The 18,479-nt window shown below is 33.9% G+C and overlaps 1 pseudogene; it reads left to right on the top strand.

Annotated features, from left to right (window-relative positions):
* Nucleotides 1-737: 737 nt before the first annotated feature.
* Nucleotides 738-856, top strand: LOC118614827 (annotated as a pseudogene).
* The last annotated feature ends 17,623 nt before the right edge of the window (nt 857-18,479 follow it).

The raw sequence follows: 18,479 nt of genomic DNA, 5'->3' as shown, positions 1-18,479 counted from the left end.
ATAGCAACTCACTCTGGGACAGAAGGCAGATTTGTTTCCTGATGAGGGTAAGAAGACAATATCTACCTCTGAGGCTTAATGTCCATTGTAAAAATTCAGATTTCCTGAACTCAAAGTTTCTCTTCTTAATGCAATCAGCAACATATACAGGAGTGAGGTGGTCTTCTTCCTACCACCCTAAGAACATTGAGACTTAAAAAACAAATGCAAATGCTGACACTCTGTAAACCATTATTGCTATGATTAATAAAGTTCTTTGTTTCTGAACCTGTGCTTTGAAATTGGGTGCTGGAGGCAGGGAGGGTATCAACAGCCTTGATATTTCTCCTATTCACTCTGCTCCCTTCTACTCTGTCTACTGGAAACCTTAATCAACCAGATCTAGAATGGGTTGGTTTCCTCAGTCTTCTTCTTCCCATATGGAAGTGATCTCTCTTATGCAAAACATCATGACTAGGATTACCAATTTTGACTCTCTAAAGGAGGAGATAAAGAAGTTTAGAGAATCCTTTTGCTCTCTTTTTCTCCAAAAAGAGTTGCTGAATTTTAGTGTCAAAAGCTGAATATTAACAATATTTTTCCCTCTTTGTATTTGTTTTAACAATTCTAAATCTATCCTAAGCAAATTTATTGGTAGAATGGAAGCAAGATTAGTCTAAGAAAATGCAAAACAGAAAATCTTGTAAATATTTCAAAACGTAGCCATTGATACTAGCTCTCAAGAACTACTATAGAGTGTCTATGGTCATGCTCCCCTGAACAAGCCCGATCTTGTCTGAGCTTGGAAGCTAAGCAGGGTCAGGCTTGTTTAGTACTTGGATGGGAGACCACCTAGGAAGACCAGGTGCTGTAGGTGTAAAAAAAATAAGAAAATAAAAAACTAAGGGATTGTAAACTGACAATGTCCTTGCAATCTGTGAGACCAAGGGTTGCCTCTCCTTAAAAACAAAACAAACAAAAAAAACTTCTATAGAGTGATTCCATCTCCCATTAATATGTAGACTCAATCAGTACATTGTGATTAAGTTTAGTAACATCCTGTTTGCCTAGTGTTTCTTTGATGTAGTTGGCTATTTCAAATTCTATATTTCTATTCCTTTAGAAAGCTCAGTGTCCTCTATGCCAGATAAGGGAACTGAAAAAGTAGAAACCTATTGAATAAAACCAAGGCATTTCTATATGCATTTTCTGCATTGTAGCTCTCTTCAGCCATTTCTGAGAGCTGTAATATAAATTACTAAAATTCTCAATGCCATTTTCAGTACCCCCAAGCACAACTTGGATTGGTTTAAAAGCAGCCAAAAGAGAGAGGGCATTATCTAGCAATGTGGTAAAGCACATTTTATTTCTATTTTGAAAAGTGTATCACTTCAGATTTTTACAAGGATGATGTCAGATTAACTCTTTCCATTTATGTGTACTATTCAACTTAAAACGCACATCACCTGGAGAGGAACTTTATTTATAGACTCCAAGCAACATTCTTTTCCTGGACCTAAAGCAAACCAATTCATTTTTCACAAGGAGGACATAAGGGAGGTCAGTCAGTATGCCTACCAACAACACTGAATCACCTTCTCCCTTCTCCTCTCAGGTGACTACTGAAAGTCATTTGAGTACTTAATGTTCTCAATTTATCTCAATTCAAAATATTGATCATTTACTAGGCAATTAGCATGGGGCTGAGCATTGTGTGGAATATTAAATAAGTGCATGGAGTTTATAACCTTGGTGGGTCAATTCGGCACTTAATGGAAAATAATGTAAGGCAAAGCAAAAATTGTGCCCAAACATGTAGTAAACCAAAATAAATGGAAGCATGGAACTATACAAAGACCGGTATACGAATGTTTACAGCAGTTTTATTTGCAATATCCCCAAACCTAAAACAATCTATATTAGTTTTTTATTGTGTGTAACACATTACCCCAAAATTTAGTGACTTAAAACAACAAACATTAATTACCTCACATTCTGTGGATCAGGAATTTGGCATCAGTTTAGCTAGGTGATTCTGGCTGGCTGTAGTCTTTTGAAGACTGAACCGAAATTGGAAGATTTGCTTCTAACATGGCTCACTCACATGGATATTGACTGGAGACAGCAGTTTCTCATTACATGGGCTTCTCCTTAGGGCTGCTTGAGTTTCCACATATCATGACAACTGATTTCTCCCAGAGTAGATGACCCAAGAGAGAGCAAGGAAGTCTAAAATCCTTGCATGACCTAGTTTCAAAAGTTTCATAGCATCACTTCCTATTTATTTTAATCATTAGAAATGAATTGAAAAGTCTAGCTCGCAGTGGAAAGAAGAAGAAAATTAGGCTTCACTTCTTGAAGGGAGTAGTATCAAACAATTTAAACCACCACACAAACTGTTTATCAATAGAACCCATAAAAAGATTGTATATCATGCAATGGAATACCACTGATGAATAAAAAGGAATGAAGTTTTGATTTACATGACATAGATGAATCTCAAGATAATTATGCTGAGTGAAAGCAGTCAAACAAACAAACAAAAAAAACATATACTACAGAATTTTACTGATATAAAATTCTAAAAACTTCTTACTAAGCTATATACAGAGAAAGGAGATCAGTGTTTGCCTGGGGACTGGGTTTGGGGTAGGGGCAGGGGATCAAGTGATGAAAGGAAGGAGGGAGGGATTTGAAAAGAACACTAATAAACTTTTGGAGGTGATGGATTACTAATTTTCTTGCTATGACAATTTTAGAGTTGTGTAAATATGTCAAAACTCATCAAGTTGTAGGTTTTAAATATGTGCACTTGTATGTCAATTATACCTTAATAAGACTGAAAAAATATATATGGTAAAAACAAGAAGTTTTTCAATTTGTATGCAACTATATTTTCCAGAACTTTATTTTTTAGTTTTGTCTCTTTAGTTACCAAATATAATTACCAAGTCTTGAACTTATCTATTGCAGGGTAGTTTTCAGTACAAAAGGAATGTTATTAACCTCTTTTAATATACGGTAACACTTTGAGACTCTGGGTTCCTATTCAGTTAATCAACACACTTCAGGTTTTTATTTTAAAAATACTCCTTGCAGAATTTTAATATATAAAGGTAACAATGTCTATTTTGTTTTGTGTGTTTATCCAAAATCAAATTTGTTCCTCTATAAATATGTTCTTTTATCTCAATTTATTAAAGCACCGTTCACCCAACACCATGATGTAGAAACATCTACTACTTCTCCTTCATTGACGTCTTCCTGAACCCATCCCTCACAATTCATTTATTAATTCACCAAATATTCATTGAGCAACTACCATATACCAGATATTGTACTAGTTATTAGTTATATAACAGGGAGCAAATGCACCTGATTCCTACCATTATGCACCCTACATTTTAGTGGATGATATAGTCTCTAAGTCTGGTCAGTTCTACACTAGAGATACCTCTTATATCTCCCCTGTCCTCCAGTCCCATTGCTATCAATTCCATTTAAACACTCATCTCTTGCCTAAAGTAATTGTCTAACTGGTCTCTGTCTCTTTTCTCTCTCCTCACACTAGTTTGTTCTCCACATAGCTGGCAAAATCTTTCTTCTAAAACACAGATCTGATTATGTTATTCTCTGATTCAGATAATTTTATTGGGTCTACATTACGAGATGAACGAAGTCCAAGTTCCCTTCAATGACTATTGACTTGGCTTCAATTTCACCAACTCATTTTCCTCCGTTTTGTTGTATGTGTTCACATCTACTTAGTTCTCCATTTTGTTGTATGTGTTCAAGTCTGCTTACACACTTTGCTTCTTCTTGGAAATGACCTTTGGTCTCTTCTTTATCCAGTGCATCCTTAAAGATATCATTCAGATAAAATTCCTTTCTAAAGAACATCTATTTGTAAGCAGAATTTATCAGTCTCTCAAACTCCCACAACATTTGTATATTCTTGTAATTTGGCACTTATCAAGATATAGTGTAACTTAGTATTGAGGAAGAAAAAGCAGCCCTAGTTTCCGGCTAGCCTATGGTGTTATCTTGCTGAACATAATATTTTCACAGAATATTAAAATTATATGAAGTTATTCTGTGGCTAATCCACTTAATGGATTAAAACATAAACAAGGACATTCCATAATCACCTCTGAGTACAGAAAAAAAAAAAAAACAAACACTGTGCTAATCCCAAAAATGAACACTCATCTCTCTTTCCCAGCTAATGTGAGTGGCTACTGCTTCTTTACCAATTACAGGTTTAACTCCTTTTCATTCCTCCCTTCTCTTAGATAAAAACTGAGATAACCAATCACAGAATTGCTCCCATTTTCTGTCCCATTGGACAGTACTTAATCCAAATCAAACTGCTGCTTCCTTGAACCTTCTTCCAAATGATCTAACATCACCAAACTCTATATAGCAAGTCCCCTCAACACCTCATGAGATTTCCCTTTGTTCCCCACGGCATCAGGTCTCCTTTGTTGTAGCTAATAATAAACTCACCTTGTTTGAATGCAGGTATGTTTCTGGTGGTATTTTGCTGTTGAGTATCAAAGTATTTACAAATTTGATCTTTCTACTAAACTATGAAAACTTTGAGATCTGGGGCATTCATTCATTCATTTTGGCACTCCCTGTACCAAACATAGTAACTGACTAGAGACTAAATATATTTGTGTAGGACAAATGAATGAATGCGTATTTTATAACTGAAAACACATGCTTCAACAAACAGAAGAAACTGCTTTCATAAAACATGTTATTTCTCATCAGAGTGCTCTGCCAGTTTGCTACTGACTGAGTTCGCTTTTACATGTAAAGGTGCTCCCGTGGTTTTGATGTTATTGCCTTTGGCCAGTTCCCACCATCAGCAGAGCTGATGTTTTCGATTCTGAAGTGGCAATGGCTTGTATTGTACCTCCACAGTTCTTCATGTTCCTCACCATTCCCAGCATGCATAGCTATATAGCCCACCAGGTGTGAATGAGGATGCTGTTATCCCAACTATACATTACCAGAAATAAGTCACAGTGGGAAAGCAGATTAGGATAGTTTAAAGTATGGGGAAAGAGAAGCTACAAAAAACTAGAAAGAAAATTGATTTCTCACTACAGTTAGACTTTATACTTGTTTTGACTTCCTGGACGATACAAGATATAGTATAGTTGTCCTCTCTCTCTAGTATTTATTTCTATCTGTAGATTTCCAGAGCCCTCTCAACTTTAATCTTATGAATCTTCCTGTTTTGTGCTTTAATATATTATTCAAAGTAGAATTAAAAATGTTAATTCAATTCAAGGCACTTACCCATTTTTGTCTAGTATAGTCAGCTGGGTGATTAAGAACAACGTTTGTTTGTTTGTTTGTTTGTTTGTTTTCATCAGAAAGACAAGGATTGGAATCCGAGATCACCAACTTTCTGAATTTTAGTTTTCCTCATATGTGATAAAAAGATATCAATAGTAAATACCCTATAGAGTTGTGGTAAGAATTAAATGAGATAGCATATAAAAACCTTCTCTGGCACATAAGTTATTCAAAATTAAAGTTGTTAATAATGCAATTAGCTCATTATTTTTCATTAGCAGAAATTGCATTTATATACCTAGGATGGACATGAGATATTATATACTATGCAATATTATATTATATACTATTTTATATGTTATGATTATATAACTTATTATGGTATTACCATATGTAAACTGAAATATAATGGTTTATATTACAGGTTTAGTCAAACTCATCATTTCAGTAATAAAAGTTTTGCAAAACTGGTTCATGTATATTATATCTTGCTTTAAATAAACTTCTAAATCTAGAAAAATAAATTCATTCTGATACCTATCACAGTGAAAGTTTTAGTGACTGGACTGGATGACTTTCGAGGTTTCCTGTTGTCAGAAAGAGAACAGTAAATTTGATAAACTGCAGTACAGACTAAACCCAGTGAGAAAAAAAGCAGAATCTAGATTGGCTCTTGGGAGGCACAAGCATTATTATGTCCAGCTGCAGATGACAGAAGGAAGTTCAGTCAAACTGGAATGTTAATGAGACTAATAGGTAACTTTTTGGTCTAAGCAGGAATTAGCAGTTGAGAATTCCAAAACATGTTGGAACATAGCAGAGCATCTAGGTAAAATATGTAAAGATATATTGGTATTATTAGTAGCTAATATTAATAAATTCTTTTTATATGCCAAATGTTCTGAGTTGCTCTTGTTAGCTCATTTAATCTTCATAATGCTCCAATATGGCAGGCATTATTATTATTCCTATTTACAAATGATGACGTGGAACTAAAGTGGAGCATGGTAAAATCTGATTCCAAACAAAAGTATCTGTCAGATCTCTTTTGGGTTGGAGTTTCTTTGGGTATTTTTAATCTCTGACATTGTATAACTCACATCTAGGCGATTAGTTTGGATCATTTTTATATCTTTCATGTTTCTCCTTAACATCCTTATGTTTTCCTCCACATTGTGAGTAGATGCAATATAGTTGTGATAATTTTTCTCATGTTCATGTTTGCTAATTCTATCATCTATGTCATTTCTGGTTTCATTTTGATGGAATAATTTTTTACTTATTAAGGATTCTATTCTTCTGCTTCTTTGAATGACTGGTAATTTTTGATGTGTGACAGATACTGAAAATTTTACTTCATTGGCTGGTGAATATTCACATATTTAAAAAATATTCTTGAGTTTTATTCTTGAGTTTAATCTTTTTGGAGACCTGCTTATAAGCTTTGTTAGGGGGAATCAGATTAGCCTTTAGGGCTAATTTCACCCACTAGTGAGTTAATACCCTTCTGGGGACTCCATCATGTTTTAAATGGTCTCATGTATTAAACCATTTTTTGTTTGTTTGATTGGATTTTCTTTTACTCTGACTGGAGGAAACACCAACTATTCCTGGGCCTCCTGTGTGCTCCAAGATTGCTCTACTTGGCCCCTTTGGGTGGTTCTTTCTAAGGCCATGGGTAGTTTCCTTATATACATACAATGATCGGAACTCAGGTAAACACTTGGTAGGAGTGGGGAGGAACTCTAAAGAACTCCAGAGCTCTGTTAAACTATAGTTCTCTTTATTTCTAATTCTCTAACCAAACTAATTTATTTGGCCTCTGTGAACCTCCAATTTTTCCTTGGTTTTTAACTCAGAAGAATGTTGGTGTCTGCATTTCTCCTTTCTGCACTGAATCCTAGAAACTTTCTGTAGATAATAAGCTGTATCAATCTTAGAACTCACTTCATTGGATTTTTCTCTCAGGAATCCCTCATTGTCCTGTGTTGCTTCCTGTCCAATGTCTGTTTTCAGATTATTGAGGGAAGAGGGCAATTCTTATCTCTGTTATTTTATCTTGACAAGAAGAATTCTCTAGTATTTTTCTTACTAAGTTCCCTGAAGTTACAACCTGAGCATATAATTTGTATTCCTAATCACAACACGCAGAATTTAATTAACCATTTCATGATTGTACAATATTCTGCATGGATTCAGCCAACTCCTTATTTTGAGGTCTTTTGCTATTTTCCCCTACAAATTTATGTATTAGCTATGGCTCTGTCAGTTGAAAGTAATAGGAATTTTACTCAAAATTAAGACGTTAAGGAAAAAAGTTTTAAAGCTTATTTAGCTAAAAGTCCACAAAACAGAAGTTATCTCAAGCATGACAAGATAGGGAGAAGGGAAGTTTCCAATATGAAATTTCTGTATCTCTATTTCTTAGAAGTGTTCTCTCAAATGGCAGGCTAGATTGCTGTTGGCACTACAAGATTTATATCTTATCAGTTAACCTCAAGATATATATAAGTTTAAAATCCCTCAAAGGGGAAAAAAAAAGATGTCTTTTCTGATAGCACTTGTTTAAAATTGTTCATGTAGGCTCAGATTAGTCAGGTTTGGACCATTTTAGACCCAATCACTCTGGCCTGGGGCAAGAAGTTCTTTCATTGGCCAGGACTGGTCAAAGTGCCCTCCTGTGACATATAGAATGGGTTAAGCATAAGAAAGTGGGGTTCTAGCATCAGAAAAAAGAGATGAGTTCTTGTTCAAGATAGGGATGCACATATTATACTTGGTGTATAAAATAAGATCTTAGTTTCAAATATGCAGAAACCCAGTATTATATCTGACACACAAAATAGAGAGGACTTATATCAAGTTGAATGTGTCAGTTGAGCTATTGAACCAAAGCCTAAATATCTTAGACTGAGAACAGACTGGTCCAAGAATCTTGGGTATGGTAAAGTCTTCTAATTGAGGTCAGATAACCGTGTCTATGAACATAAGATACTGTTGGAGCAGCGATGGCACATTGCACCTTTAATACTGAGAATCTATGATTTTTTTATAACATAATATAGAAATAGTGCTTTCATTAGCAAAATGCTCCTGGTACATAAACTCTCACAGGTGAAAGTTTGTTATTAATTTTCAAATTAGAGTAAGACATCACTCCTTGGTGTCTTTCAATACAAGTTTACTAACATTAAATCATTTAGATTATTGAAAGGCATTTTCAACACTCAAATGAAAGAGAAATCTTATTGTTCTTGGGGAAAAGCACTAGAATTAACAATTATATTCCATGTTATTCAACCAATAGGGCTTTCTGATCAAAAACAGTTTGTTCCTTTAAAAATTCCAAGAAATTGGTAGTGATTCACTGATCTACTATTGTAAAGGATTCTGAGATTGCGTTTGGATTAAGCTGGAAAGAGTGACTTTTTAACAGTGACTTTTTGTTTCAGTATTAGCTCTTTCAAGTATTAATATGACTCATGTTCTGAACCAAGAAAGCATAGTAACTACATGTGGCTCTGGTTTCAGTTGATTTCTTGGCTTTGAGTAAATCATATTGAGTTACCTAAGTATCTATTTCTACAAAAAAAAAAAAAAGGCTTGTAACACAAATACCACAGAGATTAATTAATAATGAAAAAATATATACATACACACATATGTACATATATAGATAGATCCTTAATTTTCAAATTATATTTTTTAATTAAGGGGAAATAAAATTTATGTTAGTGATCATCTTTAGGGACAGAGAGTCAGGAGGATGACAAAGGGGAAGATCTCACAAATGCAACAGTATTAATAATTATATGGTTCTTAATTATATCATTAGGGCTCATCAGTATTTATTTAGATTATAGTTTATCTTTTATAATATATAAGTATTATATATATCTTTTGATCATATCAAGTATTACATAATAAAAAATAATTCCTTTGGAAAAAACACACCAGCACCTTGAGTAAAGGGCACCCAAAAGAGCAAAATGATTCAGTTCCTTAGCCCTGTACACCTGTATCCTAAATTAGACTCTTTTCTAGTTTAACACATGACAAAGAGGCGTCATGGGAGATGGTTGACACAAGCCTACTCTGAACTTTTTGTGAATATAATTTATTTAAAAACACAAAATGTATACATGTCTATACAGGATATAGAAGCCAGAGCAAGTATAGGATTCTTACACTGACAGTTTCTGCTTCTTCACCATTTCATTTTATGTTCTTGGACTTGTTTCCCTAACATTCTTATAGAAATCACTATGCCACATTGACCACTGGTTCCACTGTACTGGTTTTCTGGTTACCATATGCCGACTCTTTTTTCTGAGCTTCAGACACATCACTAGTGACTCAACTGGTCACTTTCATGAAGAGGCCTCTTGTAGCTTTTATACAACTTATAAAAATCTCTCTCTACAGTATATAATTTCTTTCATTAAAAGAGAATAAAATATAACTCATCTAACCATAATTGTTCATTGCTTATTACATATTGCTGTGCTGTATACTAAGGATTCAAATATGGAAAAACTCTCTCTACCTTATAGTGCTTCAACGGTATCATTGGCCTCACAAGGTTGATACAAACTGCATTTGAAATATGGGAGAAGCTGCATTCAAATCAAAGGTGACAGGACACACAAATTAAGGTGAGTTAACAGTTCCTAGTTACCATAGTGGCTGAGCTTGATTTATCTGCCATCTTATTTAGTCATGTTATCTCTGCTTGGAATTTGAAATGTGAGCACGGATAGAAAGTTATAGGTCATAAGTCATTTTGGGGTGGGACTCTGGAGAGACGATCCAAGAGCTCTTGCTGAACAGGTCACTGGAACTCTCCTGGTTTGTGTTCTCTTCAAGCCTGAGATGTTCAGCCCTTCCTGAAATTTCTGGAAAGCATTCAGGATTTTCCCACTAAATCTTCTGTTTTCAGTATTTAGCCCCAATCCACTTCTGTCCCTTACAACCTATGAAATTTATCAGGTATGGAGGTTTCTGAATAGAGGCAGCATTTGAGCTGAGACTTGAAGGGCAAACACAAAATTTCTAGATAAATATCTAGGCAGAAAATATAGATTTTTAATTTGCATTTTGGCTATTTGTCAGAGCCTGGATTATTATCCTCCAGAATAGTCTTTTGAAATCTGACTGGTCAGTGTGAACAGTAGAACAACTACTGAGAATAAACATTTGAAGGAGTTGAGAAAGATTGTATTAAAAACGCGTCTCTTTTTTTCAGCAACCACATACTTCAAATGTTTGAGCAGAAGCCGAACAAATCTATATCTTTGGTGCTGTCAGTTTAAAACTAATTATATCATGCCAAGAAAAGTTTATATACATAAATTATATAATTTTTAAAAATTATAAGTGGTAAATTTAAATCATTAAACTTGAATACTCAAGTTTACATACATGACCTGGAAAGTCAATAACATCCAGTGGTCTATTAAATGTAGCTGTTATAGAATGCTTAGGCAAATATTTTGGTTCTAGGTAAGCTTATAAAATGTTTATTACAGAAATTAGGCATGCAGGTAACCAAATCAATCACTTGATTTACTTGCCTTAATCAAATAAGAAGTCAATGAAGTCGAAGGGAAAAAAGTCAATTATACAGATAACAAAACAAACAAAGTTAGTGTTGGATTAAAGAAAAATACCTTTTTGATAGCAATTGGGTTGATATAACAAGAAAAAGGTGATGATTTGAAAGTAAAAAGATAAGTTTTTATCTCCAAAACTTTTTGGACAATTCTTTTTGGTCTGCTCATTCCACCCAGAGAGCAACTGAATATTTCTGCAGAGGCTTCTGGGGATTGGGAGGTCCAGGGTAGTGGACAGGAATTAGCAATTTAGAGTTTCCCTGGGGACATAATGCAGCAAGCATGGACTTGCTCTCCCTAAGAGTGCAGCATCATGGTGGAATTTGCCAAGCTAATCTAATTTTGCCAAGTAATTTGCAGATCTAAACACATGACCTCTCTTCATACCCTCCAAAGAAACCTAAAGGACTTACAGCTTTTTCTGTCTGAGGACTTTGGAGTGTCTTCTGACCTAAATGTCTGGTCTATTGAAGATTACTTTAACAATTTCTTAAACTTAGGATTTGTGTGTGTAAAAACCCACAAGACTTTAAGGAGCTAACAAATTCTCAGGAGCCTCTTAACTTTGCGGTGCCCAAGTGCTTCGCTAACAGAGCCAGCAGGTTTATGAATCTTAGAATCCTGTCATAGAAACACATTAACGCCACATGGAATTACATGAAACAGCTATATATACTCAAATATATTACACAAATGGAATCGACAAATGCATTTTGTCCTTAAATATGCAGAATTTTGTCTGTATAGACATAAAACAAAGGAATCTGTCAACATGGCTTGTCTTCAGAGCTGTAATAAATAAATAAAGCCCAGGTTAGTGAGATAGCTATTCAAAGATATGGATATCATTTTATTTTTAAATTTTGTTGCTTATAAAAGATTTACTTAGGAAGTAAAAAACTGATAAAAATGTAGGTGGTTGAAAAATTAAGAAGTAACAATAAGCCTAAAATGAAAAATAAGTCCTTGACCAAGTTTCATGTCTTGCTACTCAAATATAAGTTTGGACTTTTTTAGCTGCTTCTTCTATTTTTAAGTCTATATTTCTAAATGACAAACTGAGACTGGTATTTCTTCAGGTTATTAATTGTAGGCATCCTGTTATGACAGATGTTATACTACCATATCCCTCCTCTGCCTATTTCCTATTATAGTCTATTATTTTAACTTAAATCAATACTTAGTATAAAACCATTACAACCTTATAAATACTATTCACTATTGAGCCAAATGTATCATGTATGCTATGATACAGTTCCCCTTTTTGCAGCAGTTTTTTACCTTGTCAAATTTACTCATAGCACTTGCTACACACGTATCCTCTCCCTCTCTGCACTCAACCAAAATGCTCCATAAAATAAAATGGCCGGAATAGCTTTTTCTTTTTTTTTTTCTTTTTTTGCTTCTGGAAGACATCTGGTTGGGGTCTGTTCTTCACTCCAGTATGGGCTGCATGACCAGTTACCTGAGAGTCCTCTTGCTGCTTATTGGGTTAGTTTCATTTTTCTCACATTTCAATTTTTTTTTCCTTTTACTCTCTGATTTTGCTGGAGCCCATTTTTTTTAGCAGCTTCTTTTGAAAGAGTGCAAGGATGGAAAATATTTCATCCTCTGTATATCTGAATATGTCTTTATTCTATGCTTATCTTTGAATGATATTTTGAGAGTGAACATTATTTTGCTTCATCATTTTAAAGGTGTTACTCCATCGTCTTTTAATTTACAGTGTGTTTCCTTTAGAAGTCAATGCTATTCTCGGCCCTAAAAGTTTTCTACTGGAAACTTATAACTTCTCTATTTTTGATGCATTGTTGTGGGTCTGCCTTTTAATGTGCCATGCATTTGGTAGCCTCTTTTAATTTGTAGACTCAAATCTTTTCATTGTAGGAAATAATTTCATGTGGTTGCTTTGACTATTTCTTTTCCACAATTTCCTCTGATTTCTCTTCCTGGAATTCATTTCTGTTAGATGTAGAACTTTCTAACTTAAACCTCTCTACTTATCTTTTTTCTGATGTTTTCTACCTTTTTATTTCTTTGCTTAACTTCCTGAGAATGACTTTATCTCCTACTTCCTTGAATTTTAAAATTTTTAATTTCCAATATTCTTGCATTTTTTTCATTTAATTTTTTTCTTATCTTTTTCTTATATTTTTAAGGATTCTAATTACAAGTTTTGTTTTCTTTTTTAACATTCTCTTTTGTTCCCAGCACCCTGTTTTCCTTATAGTTTTTTACATGTCTATTTAAAAATTTTTATTTATATTAGAGATGTCTTAACCACCTGGTAATCTTTCATTGCCCATTCACATTTAAGATTGAGACATTACAAAATCTGATTAAAAGGTTCTAAAAATTTAGGCTTTATCTTTTGGCAGGCTTTATTTTATTGGATTTGAGCAGAGATCCAGCCATTTTAGTGGGGAACCTCAAAGTATCAATTTTCTGGGTCTATATGGTTATTCTCACAGAGGCCTCCATTTCCTTCTTGGGACTGGATATTTCAGTTGCCAGTGTTCTGTACAAAGATGTAGTGGGGAGGGGGTTTGGGTGATTCACAGACATCTTGCCAATTAATTCCTACCCTTTCTATCTGCCCCAATTTCATGTAGCTATACTGGGATCACCAATCATAAGAGGCTTCCACCTGACCACAGAGGTGAGTATGGAACCCAGAGCTAATTAGTTACAGACTATACAATTGGCATGTGATTTTTTTTTCAGGTATAGATATGACCCAGGAAGGGCTAAACAGATGACATGGAGCTTGAGGAATCATAGCCTTTCTTCTAATGATCATAGCTATTTGATCTGCATACAATTCTGGAACTACCAGTGGTTACATTATCTCCAAATCTTCAGAAAACCTGTCTGAAGCAAGAGAAAATGATGTCAAGCTGAGAATTAGTGTGATAAAGATAGAGTTTGAGTTCTGGGACCCAGTCATGCCCAAGCTTGCTTCACCTCTGAAACTTTACAGAGATGAGCAAATAATAAGAAAGTGCCTTTTAACTTAGACAAAATTGAAACTAGTTTCCATTCCTCAGAAACTAATATGTTTTGACTAATGCACTGTTGTTCTATAGAGTATATTTAGCAAGTTATTGCAACATTAAGAAATGTAGTATGGAAATAAAATATTTTAAAACACAATAAGGTATAGGAACTCTTATTTTTATACAAAACAAACTATTCAAACTGGTTTACACAAATTATTACTTTCATAGAAATGAAAAGTTGATTGATTTGGCACAACTGAATCTACATGTTCAAAAAAAGTCTTTAGAATATCCCTTTTGCTTTTTGTTCTGCTCTCTGTGGCTGCATAGTCCTTAGATAACCTCTTCCTGCATGGTGGTAAGATTCCATCAGCTCTCATCTTAAATTCTACCAGCCTAGGAAACTTTAAAAGAAAGAGAACTCTTTTCCCAAATGGACTCAGCCTGGATCTTGTACCTGTCTCAGGACCGATTGCTATTACTCAGATGACAGAGAGGTGGTGGTGGTAGAGTCAGTCCTGCCCGAACCACATGGACACAGATATGATTTTGAATGTAGTTAGAAAAAAGTACAAGCCAAATCTTACAAAAGCAAATTGGACATGTAATAAAGCTTAATAAGGATGAACTGATAAAGGTCTTATAGAAAGGATATCAAGAAAGTGATGAGAAAGTAGTAGAAAGTAGTAGAAAGAACAAAATAATGGCAAAAAAAAAAAAGAAAATAGGAGAAAGTAGAAATACTGAGCTGAGGCAAAGCGTATGTTAAAGTTATAAAGAAAGCAAAAAGAATTTTGTGTAGAGAATAAAGATAAACCATACTTGCTCAGATATGTGTTTAGATCATATATTGAACATAGAAAATGTTTTGATTGAGGTTAATTTCTTCTAAAAGATATTTTTTTCATCTACCCAGAAATAGTGAGTGAAAGAAATTTATATTTGCTTATCTATGCAAGTAGCATACATATGAATGATGGCCAACTGGGAAAATTATAAACTAAATCACAATTTATTTGTAATAGAGTAGGGAAATATATTCACTGAAAGAAGGGTAGATATTTTCAGTACTCTGGAAATAGAATTCTAATTAATTTATAGATTTAAAAGGCCATTCTGACTCAGCCTCATAATTTGAGTAATAAAACTCCTCTAATGGCTTTACAACAGATTTATAAAATAAATGAACAAACTTAATCAAACCATAGTGCTTGGCCAATACAAACGTTTCTGTTGTCAGCAATTTACTCCATCATTTGAAAGATTTAGCTGTGAATATGAGTAGCTACAAGCCTCATCATATTCCATGAATATATTAGCTGGACCTTCATAAGCGCATTTTTATAGTAAATTAAGAAAGGCATATCTTAGCAATTAGCTAAAGAAAAACAATTATTCTTTCTTCTTTTTTAAAATAATGAACAATAATTTCTTTGAAGTTCCATAGAGATATATAGTGAATGAATTTTTAAAAGACTCTCTGGGACATTATATTTAAAGGAGTTAAAGTGTCAGCATTTACTATTATTTCAGTTGACTAGAACGAATATTCAGAAGTGTCCGTTTAGTAGATGTTTTATGTATCTGTGACTTTACCTTGGGAACACAAAGGCAGACAAGGTTATTGATTTATAATTTGTGTTTAAAAATTATAGATCAGAAAGGTAATTTAATTGTAGTCTATAGTTGTTTCCTTAAAGGAATAGACTTAGGCCATGTAAAGGGCTGTCTACAGAAGGGGGAGGCATCAAGGATTCACTCCTGCCCATAAGGCTCAGGGTGGGTGGGGGTGGCCTTATCCATATGTACCTGACATTTACTCCATAAGTAAAAAGTTGTTTTATGTTATTATGATGTCAGAACTTCTTGAGACTCTGATAGCCATCATAGGTCTTCCCCCCAGCAACATGCACACACACACACACACACACACACACACACACACACACAATGCATATAATTTCTGAAGGTCAGCTATGAAGCCCAGAATCTTTGGATCAGATTAAGTCCTTTTGTGTACACAATAAAGGAATGGATATTTTCTTTGGAATATGTGTTGAAACAAACATGAAAAACAAGACTGATTAATGTAATGATTTAACTTGGAAAGTTACTTGTGTACAGATTTAAAGAATTTTATTTACAAGAGAATTTTCTTTAATAAAAAGAGCTAGAAAAGGAGAAAAAAGAACAATTAGTAGGTAGTTGGGACATTTACCTCAATTGAGTTAAGGGAAATGGCATTGGTAGAGTCAACCAAGTACTTCTGCTGTCCTAGAGGGTTTTAGCCTACAGCGGGAAGAAAATCTAGAGGATGGTAATAAGATCGTGTGTAGGTTTGTGGGGTAGGACCTAAGAGTAGGAGAGATTATTTGGTCCAAAGTCTGAAATCTATGTAGAAGTTATTGAGAGGGAAGCAAAGGTGAGAATTTGTAAGGTGTTTATGTGCATAAAGAGGTACTACCTGTAAATTTTATGTAACAACTTTAAATAAATTTGTAAATTTGCAGTAAATCAAAAAATGTAGATACTCTCCAACTCAGCATATCTTATCCTATAGAAATTCTGATACATGTACACAGAGAAATGTTTATAGCAGCAATGTCATAGCAGCAAAAATTTGGGAATATAAATATCCATTACTATGAGAATGGATAAATTATGAAATGGTCACCAAAAAGAACGCTACATATCAGTGGAAATTAATAAACCAGAGATATATGTATATACACATACATACATACACACACACACATACACAAACACATATGTAGTAAAAGAACAAAAAAATTCATGAGAGCAATGAACATCAAATTCATGAAAAGGCTTACCTCTGAGATAGAGGAAAGAGTATTCCATCAGAGATGGATACACTGGTGGCTTTAACTTTATTAGTGCTTTTTTCCTAAGGTGGGTAGTAGGTACATTTGTGTTTGCTGTATTAGTCTTTGATTCCTTATGTCTGGATTAATTATTTTATAAGAAAAATGAAAGATTACTATGATCACATTAACACATTATTTCCTCACATAATTGCATTCGTGTGTGTGTATGCAGTGAGGAAACTTAAGATCTACTAACAGGTGTTATTCTTTAATGATAAAAGAAACATTTTGACAAGAAGTTATATGACGTCTAAGACTGTACAAACCTAAGAATGACTCTCCATTTTGGTATGATTTTCACAAATTTAATGGAGCTTTAGTGTGTTTAATTACTTTTTATTTGCTGACTATTTACTTGGAAAGCAGCTGTGCTCACCGCTTATGACCAATGCCACCAGCTGACTATTTATTTGAATGACACATTGCATCATGGTTGTTTTTCCTTGGGCTTCTTGATTTATTAGTAGTAAATTTTTAAAGCTCGTATCTGAGATTTTAGACTAAGGCTGTCCTTTGTATTAAAATCATTATCTAGTCACAAACAAGAATAAAATTTCACCCATATCTACTTTAATTTTCATGTTCAAGTCCTTAATTAATTTTAATAGACTTTTGTATGCACTGTGACGTAGAGCTAAAATTTATTTTATTTTAAAATGGATATCTAGTCATCCAAGTACCATTTATGGAATGGTTTTGTTCCTTTCCCAGTCATCTGCAATACTAACTTTGTCATATCATTTTCAAATATGTTATAGGTCTGTTTCTGAGCTCTCTTCCATCTTACACTGCCAATGTGCCAGTCATTCTTAGGCTTTATAGCTTTTCTTTCAATTACAGTTGACATACAATATTACAGTTGACATACAATACAATATTAGTTTCAGGTGTCAACACAGTGAATAGACATTTATATAACTTAAAAAGTGATCACCCTAAGCTTAGTACTCATTTGTCACCATACATAGTTATTAAAATATTATTGGCTATATTCCCTATGCTGTACTTTACATCCCTGTGACTGTTTTTGTAACTGGCAATTTGTTATAATAAATCTTGATAGAATACATCTATCATCTCCCTTTCTCCTCATCTACTCTCTGAGAACGTTTTGGAAATTCTTGGCTTTGACTTTTACACAGGAATTTTAACATTTGTAAAATTCCTAGGAAAACTCTTAGAGAAATTTGATTATAAGGCATGGAATCTATAGATTAACTTAGAAAGCGTTAGGACTTCTAAGATTGGAGTTTTACTGTCCATCAAGATATCTTCTTTATTTATTTAGATGTTCTTTAATGGCTTGCAATGAAATTTTGTAATTTTTGCCATAAAAGTTTTAAACATATTTTATTAGATTAATTTCTAGGTACTTTTGTTTTTGTTACTACAGAAATTAGCCTCTTCTTAAGAAGTATGCTCTCTCTTTTTTAAAAATTTACTTATGTAAATTAGTTTCAAGTATACAGTACATTGGTTAGACATCTATATAGTTCATACAACAATCCCCCCCAATTGCTCCCTCACTCCCCTGGCCCTCCATTTAGCCAACTTATTAATGCTGACTGCATTCCCTCTGCCGTGCTCCCCATGCCCATGACCAACTATCAACTACAGTTTGTACTTCTTTAACCATTCACCACATTCTCCCAGCCCCTGCCACAAAATTGTCCACTATATTTGTGTTTTTTGAT

Source organism: Rousettus aegyptiacus, unplaced genomic scaffold (assembly GCF_014176215.1).
Source record: "Rousettus aegyptiacus isolate mRouAeg1 unplaced genomic scaffold, mRouAeg1.p scaffold_m13_p_2, whole genome shotgun sequence".
Taxonomy (NCBI): Eukaryota; Metazoa; Chordata; class Mammalia; order Chiroptera; family Pteropodidae; genus Rousettus; species Rousettus aegyptiacus.
The sequence above is the reverse complement of the archived record's forward strand: the minus strand, read 5'-3'. Positions and strand labels throughout refer to the sequence as shown.